The 10,269-nt window shown below is 36.4% G+C and overlaps 1 pseudogene; it reads right to left on the bottom strand.

Annotated features, from left to right (window-relative positions):
• Positions 1–510: 510 nt before the first annotated feature.
• On the bottom strand, positions 511–4,168 carry LOC137723633 (receptor-like protein 7; annotated as a pseudogene).
• Between the last annotated feature and the right edge of the window lie 6,101 nt (positions 4,169–10,269).

Raw genomic sequence — 10,269 nt, 5'->3', positions numbered from 1 at the left:
TTGACAGCACTGTGCGCTGCTGCTTTATTTCATCGCCATAAATAACTATCAGGTGGAAAAATGTGAAACTTTGACATGAACTAGTTGAGAGACACATGAACGTCCTCCAATTGGAATCACTCTGAAATTCATCTGTTTGACCACGTTTCACTCCAAAGGAAATCGAATGTCCTACATTGAAAATATAAATCGAAGTATCAAAATTCTCATAAAATAACTAATAAATTAATATTAAGATTAGGATAAAATATATAATATAATATTGACTTATTAGTATCCAATCTAAAAGGAATTTATTTCGGTGCATAACTTTTTATGTAAAGCTATATTGATTCAATGTCGCTTGCATCGCCAATTTTATTTTATTCTGTTTTTGGGTTGTGTTTTATGTGTCGAATTCCATACTCCGAAAATTTAATGGCAAATATATCGATCTTATAGCAATGCTGATTTCTGTACTGAAATGAAAAGAAGACTGAAATACATTTTGAAAACATTGATAATCCTGGCATTCAAAAAGATTAAAGACTTGCAACAAGAATATATAAAAAAGTAACAGAACAAGCTCACACTACATATCGTAATTTATAATTATGTGACAGCAGAAGCAAATATCTTATTTCTTACAGAATACAATCATAACAAGGAGGCCAGCTGCATTGCTCCTCGTAACAATTTCAACGTCTTGGGCTTTGAGTTATGTGAACATGTCTTTGGTGAGGACTGATTCTTTCTTCAAGTTGAGGGAATATCTTAACAAGGATTTTATACATAGCTTTGTAATACCATTTACTCCATCTCTTATAGAACACAAGTGACCCGAATGCAATTCCAAAGCCAAATACAAATCCAATTTTGACACTGATAAAACCCCAATGAATCTCATATCCAGAATTTTGCTGACTTCCTTTTAATGCTAGTGGTGGTGGTGATCCTGCTTTGCTATCCACTATCAAAGGAGGCCCCCATAATCCTTTGTTTCCAGTGAAGGAGGCTTTGGGAAATGTCGTAAACTAAGTACTTGTTGGGATCCTGCCGACCAGTTGATTATTTGAGAGATTCAAGAACGAAAGGAAGTTAAGCCTTGCAAACTCTGGTGGAATTTGCCCGCTTAGCTTGTTCCTTGACAGGTCTAAGGACTCTAGCTTTTGCAAGTTACCCAAGGATGATGGGATTTCACCAGTGAAAGCATTACTTGACAAGTTGAGGACATACAAGGATTTGAGGTCTCCCAATTCCTTAGGTATTGATTCGTTGAATTTGTTACCGGAGAAGTCAATCAAGGTGAAGACGGTTAGAATCTTTTGCAGATCCATCTCCAAACCTTTCCCAATAACTGTTATTGCAGCATAATAATCAAATTCAACCACAGCTCTCCCTGGATCATTTGGAAATTCTAGAGCCCTAGCCTTTGATCGGGAATCATCTTTGTTAGCCATCATTGCATGTCATGTTGTCAAAGATATGGCCGGTATTCCACCACTGAAATTGTTGTAAGCTAGGTCTATGATTTGATGCTTTGGCCAGGTGCCATTGGTCTCTGAACAACCAATCCCTCCATATAAATTATTGGATCGCAAAAGTAGAATGCGCAAGGTGGAGATGTTTTTCAAAAAGCATGGAAAAGTATCTGTTATCTGATTGATTCCAAGGTTTAGAATCTCTAGTTCTGTGCAGTTGGCTAGAGATTTTGGAACTTGAACTTCTATCTGATTTTCACCAAGGTCTAGAATCCTGAAACGACAGTATTCAAGAACTCCACCAGGAATTGCTCTGGTAAGGTTGTTTCTCCTTAAACTAAGTACTCGACTGCTCATTGCAGTCAAACATTGAGGAATCATGCCACTCATAGAGTTATTGGACATATCAAGAAACTCCAAACTTGCATTGCATATGGAAACTGGAATGATCCCATGCAAGTTATTGCTTGAAAGAGACAAGAACCTAGTCATGCTAAGGAAATTACCAATGTCAGTTGGTATGCTTGAGCTGAAATGATTTTTTGAGTACTCCAGATAACCGGCATAGGGTAGGAAAACTGGGATTTGTCCCTGAAGTTGATTTGAGTGAAGATCAAGCTCAGACACGCTGGAAGAATTAGTTAATGGCGATTCTAGAGTCATGAAGGAGTTGCAAGAAAGATTGACACTATAAAGTGAAATGAGCCCCCCAATTAGGAATCGTGCCTTGAATCTGGTTTTGTGAAAGGTCCAAAACAGTTAAGCCGGTGTGATTTCTAAAGAAATCTGGGAATGATCTCAACTTGTTAGAAGCCGAGTTCAAATTCACAATTTGAGGAAATGAGGAATATGAGGAAGTTGTACCATTGTATTAAACCAACAAGCTATTGCTCGAAAGATTAATGACCGAAAGATTACTCAACTGTTGAGGACTGTTAAAAAGAAAGCCGCTGAAATTGTTTGAAGAAAGATCAAGGGTTTCAAGCCCTCGAAAATTATATATAGACAAGGGTACTAGTCCTTCCAAATTATTGAAACTTAGATCGAGGGTAACTAAGTAGGAGGAAACATCTGAAAATTCATGGAGTTGACCGGAGAATTGATTGTGGGAAAGCAGTACTTCCTCCAAAAAGGGTGGAGAAATGATCGAAGATGGAATACTCCCACTGAGTAAATTCGAGTCCAACACAATATTTAGCAGATTAGCAAGGTTTTTCCAGTGAATAGAATCAATAGGACCACTGAACCCATTTGATGACATATACAAATGAACCAATTGTGTGAGTTTCTGAATCGACTTTGGGATTGATCCAGAGAAACTACAACCCGAAATATCTATCATCGACAACATTTTGAGATTGCCAATAGATTCTGGCAATATCCCTGAAATCTTTGTCTTGCTTAGAACCAAGGACTGAAGAGAATTATTCCTAGGAAATTCTGGAAAGGAACCATGAAGTTGTGGATTATCGGAAAGGTCAATAGTTTGTAGAGTAGGTACCTGGAAGAGCTCTTCAGGAAATGTTCCGCGCATCAAACATGAACGGAGACTCAAGGATGTCAAATTTGAGAAGTTCGCAAAGACTCCTGGAAGTGGCACAGGAAGGTCATTGTCGTCCAATCGAATCACCGATAATGATTGAAGTTTAGCGAGGTACTGATCAATAGGGCCTGAAAGATTGCAAGCTGACAAGCTCAACACCCTCAGGTTTGGAAGTGAAGATGATAAGGCTTGGCACCATTCAGTGTCCCATGCTGATACAGTTACACCATTAAGATATAACTCTCTTAAGTTCCGTGAGGCTCTGAACCAACGTGCTTAAATCTGGGTTATAGAGTTTTAAATGAGTGTATCCAAAATGATAATTTCCGGAAAGATCAAGAGTAACCAACCTTGACAAGCGTGTAATCACAAATGGAACTTGCCCCGAATAACAAGTGCCGGATAAATTTAGGTACCTCAAATTCGTGAGCTTTCCTATTGCAGGTGGAATTGGAAAGCTTTTGCCTACTTGGCAATTGTAGGACAAATTTAGGCTTTGAAGATATTGAAGGTCGAAGAGACTGCTTGAATTGTCAATCCCGCCTTCGAGAAATTCACGGCAAACGTGAAGACCAATGACATGACCGTCAGTGCTGCAAGTAACGGCGTCCCAAGCACAGCAGTTCGTACTTGAATTCCATGACAGAAGCTTGGGGGGAGCATAAACTTCTGGTGGCGGGCTTATCTTCTTTAAGCAGAGCAATGCCGATAGGTCATCTGCATCACACCGGCCGTGAACTAACTTGATAATTATCAAGAACAGGAAGAAGTGCAGCAGACTTTTCATTTTTTTTTTTTTTTAAACTTTAATGGGTGTGGAGGCTTAATTTTGAGGAACATAGCCAGACCATTATATTTATGAATTATTTGACTTAGAAGTCTCCTCCCATCTATTCTGGAAAAATGAGAAGGAAGGAAAAAGGAAGTGGGGCTGCAAAGCTTGCTATTTCCATTTAGATCTTTGTTGACTAATGTCACCATTGACTGACATGAGAGCCAACTAGGAAAAATAGGATGATCACAAGAATCTCACGCCCCACGCTCACGGGATTGGATAACTCATGAATTTCGAGGCATGTTGAAGATTTAGGCACCAAACGGAAAAAATCATTCGCCCTTGCCCTCAACATATCTTTGAATGTAGCGAGTTATACAATCTATTGATCCACCAACATATCTTGAATGTAGCGAGTTGTACAATCTAATCCACCAAATGAGCTTGTTATACAATTCAATCCACCAAATGAGCTTGTTATACAATTCAATCCACCAAATGAGATCAAGTTAAACCAAAAGTTAAGAAAGTGTATCAGTTCAGACAGTTAATTTAGTGGCTTTTTAATATCGTGGAAAAATACCTCCACAAGACTTGTGGGTTGCTTGTTCAATTAATTTTGCAATTATTTCCCAATCTGTCTTGTGGGGCAGCATTGTTGCTTTCCCAATCTCAGTTTGTGGTGACTGTTGACTATGGACTAAATCATAAAGATTTTTTGTTTTATTTTTAATTTTAAGAAAACCTTGACAGTAGAAGGGGAATTTTATTGATATAAAAAAAGAGTGCACACATAAACCTAACCCCTTATAATACATGAAAAAAGGATAAAACAAATACATGAAAAGAAAGGGGGACATAAAACTTACTCTTTTAGAAACAAAATCAACAAAGATACACAGGGAAAAGAGTGGAACATGAAACCTAACCCTCCCCTCCTAAGCCGAACCTAAAGGTCTAAACCTACAAAACAGAACAAGCAACATCACAAGGTTAAAGAAAAAATCAAGAAAGTAAGACGAACCTATGTGTTGAGATGCATATTAATTTGAGAAGTGGAAGCCAAGAAAGCTAATATAGTCTGAAAACAAAGTAGCAAGAATCGCCATCGGAGGGGAATCAAATCATACCAAAGTTGGAGAAGACAAGCCCATATTAGCAAAATTGTCCTCAACCACATATCCTTCGTGATATATGTGAGAGGCATAGAAAGCCATCTTCCAAGTGCGGTCCAAACAAATAGACCATTGCGTACAAAGAGGCCAAGGAAGATCAAAATTAGTCAACTGGAGAGCAGAAATTCACCTTCCAGCCAAAGACAATGCCAACCCACTGATATGCGAACTCTACACCAGTAATAACTGCTGATAATGACAGCAATTTTGCATGCAAGATAAGGACAGCAATTTGTTGTTGAACAATTTGGATTACCTAAGTTCAGAGATCATATCAGACAACTGATTACATATTTAGAGAGGAGATAATATTACATAACACAAATTTCATTAGACAACCAACCTTTTAGATAGAGGTACGCCCTCTTCCCTTCCCACTACTTTGCAATTGTATTGTTCTGGCTTGTTGCAATATTTGATGATCGAACAACTTTATACCTTTTAACTTACCAAAATCTTTGACCTGAAAAATCAACACTTTTTATAGCGATTTGATAATTAGATTACAACGGTATTCGGAATACGACACTCTTTTTTCAAGTTCTTGTTCAAAAGCATTCTTTGTGGATTGATAAAGATTACTTTTAAGCACCATGAAACCTGAAGCGAAAGAAGAACGAAGGTCGCATTACATAATATTTTACATAAATGGCTAGGACACACTTAAAACTAAAATGTTACAGTGAAGAAAGTTCTTATTTCTTGGGCCTTGGTCTTGAAATAAAGAAAAAGAAAGAGAGGATGCGCCTGGGCATAACATGTGTAGAATATTTCAAGAATATATATATATATATATATATAGAAACTTATATTGATTCATCTTCCTCGCGTATTCGCTAAACTCCTTCCCCGCTCAGGTGCTCCACTCATGCCTCTACCTGGGACTTATTATTTGGACCACATCTTACTGTTTGCATGGGGAGTTGAACAAACAACTATGAGGACCGACAGATAAGATAGACTGTAAATTGCAAGACTGATTACGAACCTAACTTGCAGATTATAAAGATGCTAATGCAATTACCACTCACTTGGCTCCGATACCAAATTGGGGCGGAAGCTATATATGATTATGAAATAGGCAATCACCATCACAATTATCATCAGAGATGTTAGATGGAAAAGGGATAAGATGAGGTTCATAAACTTCTGGGATGAATATACCATGATACCAACTGTTATAAACAAATAAGAAGAATTGAACGAATGATTGATCGGTATTTACTTTATACTTGAGATACTTAATGAACTGATTGGGAGTTAAACACAAATGCCAATTAAAATTAGTGGTGATGAAAATATTTTTCATAATGAAATTAATGAATTTAAATTAATGATGCAAATATGACTTTGAAAATAATTTTATTTCAAATTGGAAACCAACTTACAATTTTGTCTACTGACGATTGATAAGAAAACAGATGGTGCTCGTAGGCATCCTTGATTGAAAATTAAAATACAAGTGTTTGATGTTTGATATTGGGATGGAGCTTCTTTACTTCTGTTATGAGAATTTTTAGAAGTATTTTTCTCCTTTCGACTAAAGTCCTCCTGCCCTGAAAATGTGCTCCTCTTTTATCCTGCTGAGAGGAATGATTGAGGCTGCCACAAGCTATAAAGGTTGGCTGATGATGAAGCTTTTATTGTGTATTCATGTGTTCTGACTTCGACATGATGGATGATTAGTAAAAAGTGATTTTACTATTCATGAATAGTGACTTGTTTGCTGTTACTGCTGATGAATGGTTCCTTGTCAGAATGATTGCTGCTATGTTAATCACATGGCTAGAACTGTGCGATTTACATGGGTAAAACCCTTAAAATGATTACAAATGATTTCATTTCAAAATTCAAATTTCAAATGGATCCTGAGAATCTTGGTAAGCGGACCACTTGACGGGTTGAGACGAAGCGTCTGATGAATCTGAATTTGTTTCTTCTTCTTCCTTGAGCAACAAGGCTGCTTCTGCCATAAGCTTATCTGCCAAATCTTGAAGTTGCGAGGATTTCTCTTTTTTCTTCGAACTTGTCACTTTGGATGATCTGGATGACTTGGTTTTGCCCTTAAGAAAGGACGAAAGACTAATGTCCGATAAGATTGAGTATTCTCTGGATTTCTGGCAATGCCTTCTGTGCTAGTGGAGATACCATTGGAACAGGAACAATGGGGAACTCGAATGAAACAAACCGATAATTTTTTGATAGTTGAATTTGTCCCAAAATCTGGCCTGTTTTGGCTTCATAGTTCTATCTTATGATCCAGGGGATCTTGTATTTGGCTATGAACAATGATAGAAGGGTGATTCTGCCATCGATCTGGCTTCTGTCAAACCTTTGCTGGAAACCAGATGATAAGACCTGCATGAGTTCTTCAAGTAATAGGCTGGCTGTTGGGCCATGTAATTGACTACCAATTAGGAAACCATGCTAGAAAGATGAGCTTGAAATTTCTGTCAAAGGTTACAAACCATGAATGGCTGAAATCAGCCGTCTGATGAAGAAATATATTAGTCTAGGCTTGAATGTAATCAAAATAATTATAATGGTTGTTCAGAAAGAGAACATGCTGGGTATGAAGTGGTTTGGTTTGGTAGAGGGAGATTCCCCAATCTTGTTCAGTAATAAACCTTCCAATATAGAGGGAATGGTAAAGTATTTTATGATCATGGGTGGTACTGTAAATTGGCTTAATAGCAATGCTTTCTGTCTCAGAGAGAATGGCTTGATAGTATTTAAGGGTTTTGAAAGATTCAGTTGGGTGATGATGGAAATTTGGAGGAAAAATAGTTTTGGCTATTTTTTTTGGGCTTTGTTTTTTGTCAATGTGGTGTGGGATGCAAAATAGGTATTCTATTGGGTTTTTCTTGACATATGGGGATGTTTTAGCATAGCTAGGTGGTTTGGATGATGATGGGGTTGACATGGATGAATATGGATCATATGACCTGGTTAAGGCCTTTTGGTAGTTTGGTCGGAAATTTCCTACTGTGGATCCTAAGGGAGTGAATCGGTTGGTGATGGCTAAGGCTGACGAGAAATCGGGAATAAAATCATGTTTTACTAGTGGTGGAGGTGGAAAAGTGGTTGGAAGCCTTCTTTGGCTATTGCTGTTTCCTGTCATTCTTCCCTTGCAGAAATTCTCTTGTTAAAAAATATGGGATGCAATTGTGGCTACCTTTAATATACTCAATGTCAAAATAAAAAATACTTAATATGGCTTGCTACCGTGCAAAAATTTGTTTGGATGACATATTTTGAACATCTTTTTGTAAAACATATTTTGCAGATTTGCAATCGACACGGACTAAATTTTTTTGATTTAATAAATCATCTTGAAATTTGCTAATGCATAATACAATAGATAAAATCTCTTTCTTAATAGTACTATAATTACTTTGTGTAGAATTCCATATTCCTGAATGGAAACGAACAATTTGTTCAGGAGATCTGGAAGAAACTAACTGCTTGAGGATACCTTCATAACCGATATCAGAAGCATTGGTTTCAACTATTTTGAATGAGTTGGGAGTTGGAATGCCAAGACAAGGCAAAGTCTTAACATGTGTTTTGATCTGTTTAACAATAGAAGTATGAATGGTAGACCATGTTGGAGGATTATCTTTAAGACAATCAAACAATGGTTTACACTGCTGACGGAGACGAGGATAAAATTCAGAAACATAGTTTAATTATCCAAGGAATCTTTGAAGTTGTGTTTTATCAGTGATTTGATCTGGAAATTTATCAACAAATTGAATGACTCTATCAATAGGCTGGATAGTAGACTGGTGGATATTATATCCTAAGAATCTAATGTTGGTCTGAAACAGTTTAATCTTGGATGCAGAAACAACTAATCCATTGGACTTAATGATTCTAGCAAATAAATGCAAATGCTTCCAATGTTCATATATAGACTTTGAATAAAAAAGCACACCATCAATATAAACAATCGAAAAATGGCTGTATTGGTTAAAAATTTCATTCATGATATTTTGAAATTCACTTGGGGCATTTTTGAGGCCGCAAAGCATTACATTTCATTCATAGTGTCCGAAAGGAGTTACAAAAGCTGTTTTGTATTTATCAGATTTATGGATTTGAATTTACCAAAAACCTGATTTCATATCAAATTTTGAAAAAATAACTGCTTGAGAAAGTCTTTTTATCAAATCTCTTTTGTTGGGGATTGGATACCGAATCCATTCCCGAAATTTCATTCAAAAGTTTATAGTTAATAACTAATCGGGGAGTACCTCTTTTTAACTCTGCGTTCTTTTGAACATAAAATGCAGGCATGACCATGGTGACTGACTTTTTCGGATAATTCCTTTATTATGAAGTTCTTGTATCTCTGTTTTGCAGAATTCCAAAATTCTTGACTCATTTGGATTGGCCTGGCTTTGGTTGAGATTTTTGATTCATTAAACTCCTTGATGTAAGGAAGTTTAACAATGTGTTGTTTTTGATGCCAAAAGGCGTTGGGGATATTAGAACAGATGTCATTAATAAGCTTCATTTGAAAATTATTAATAGTTTCTAACAAAGACTTGTTTGTTAGCTGTTCTTCAATTCGTTTGTGATTAATTTCTTCCTTTAAGAAATTAATTTGTTGTGTTTTATGAGTGATTAAATTAAGGGATCGTGAAAACTATTTTTCTATACGTGTTTTAATTTTTTGAGATTTGTTTCCTTGCAGAATTTAAATGTGACTTTCTGTCCTAAGACATGGGTGGTGATCCTATTGTGATGAACCTTAAAAGGATATATAAGTGCCAAGAAAGGGAGACCTAATATGACAGGATCAGAAATATTTTTGATTAAAACAAATGAGGCTTTAAAACAAATATCATTTTGGCAAACATGCGCTTTTGGTATTTCAAAATTTAACTGCATTGGTGATTGGTTTGCAGCACTAAGTATTTCATTGGACTTATGATAATACCTAGTAGGAATTAACCCTTCTTGAATACAATTCAAGTCTGCGCCCGAATCTATCAAAGTAATAGTTTCAATATGAAAATCATCAATTATTATTTTTATTTTAGAATACCATTTCTGGATTCTTATCTTATCTAAAAGACCTAAGATTAAATCTTTTGAAGATGATTTGCTCGAGTGAGCATCAGAGTGGGGATCTGAAGAAGAACTACTTTGTCCTTCATCATGATTATCAACAAGAGTTTGGGTTCGGACTCTACTGAGGTGTGTACGAATTTCTAGGTTTTCGGACTTTAGAAACCTAATTTCATTTTTGATTTTATTAACTTCTCGTTGAAGATCTTTGATTGTGATTTCTTTCTTAGTCTTATTGAA

This window comes from Pyrus communis, chromosome 17 (genome assembly GCF_963583255.1).
Source record: "Pyrus communis chromosome 17, drPyrComm1.1, whole genome shotgun sequence".
Taxonomy (NCBI): Eukaryota; Viridiplantae; Streptophyta; class Magnoliopsida; order Rosales; family Rosaceae; genus Pyrus; species Pyrus communis.
This window is presented reverse-complemented; position numbering and strand designations above follow the sequence as displayed.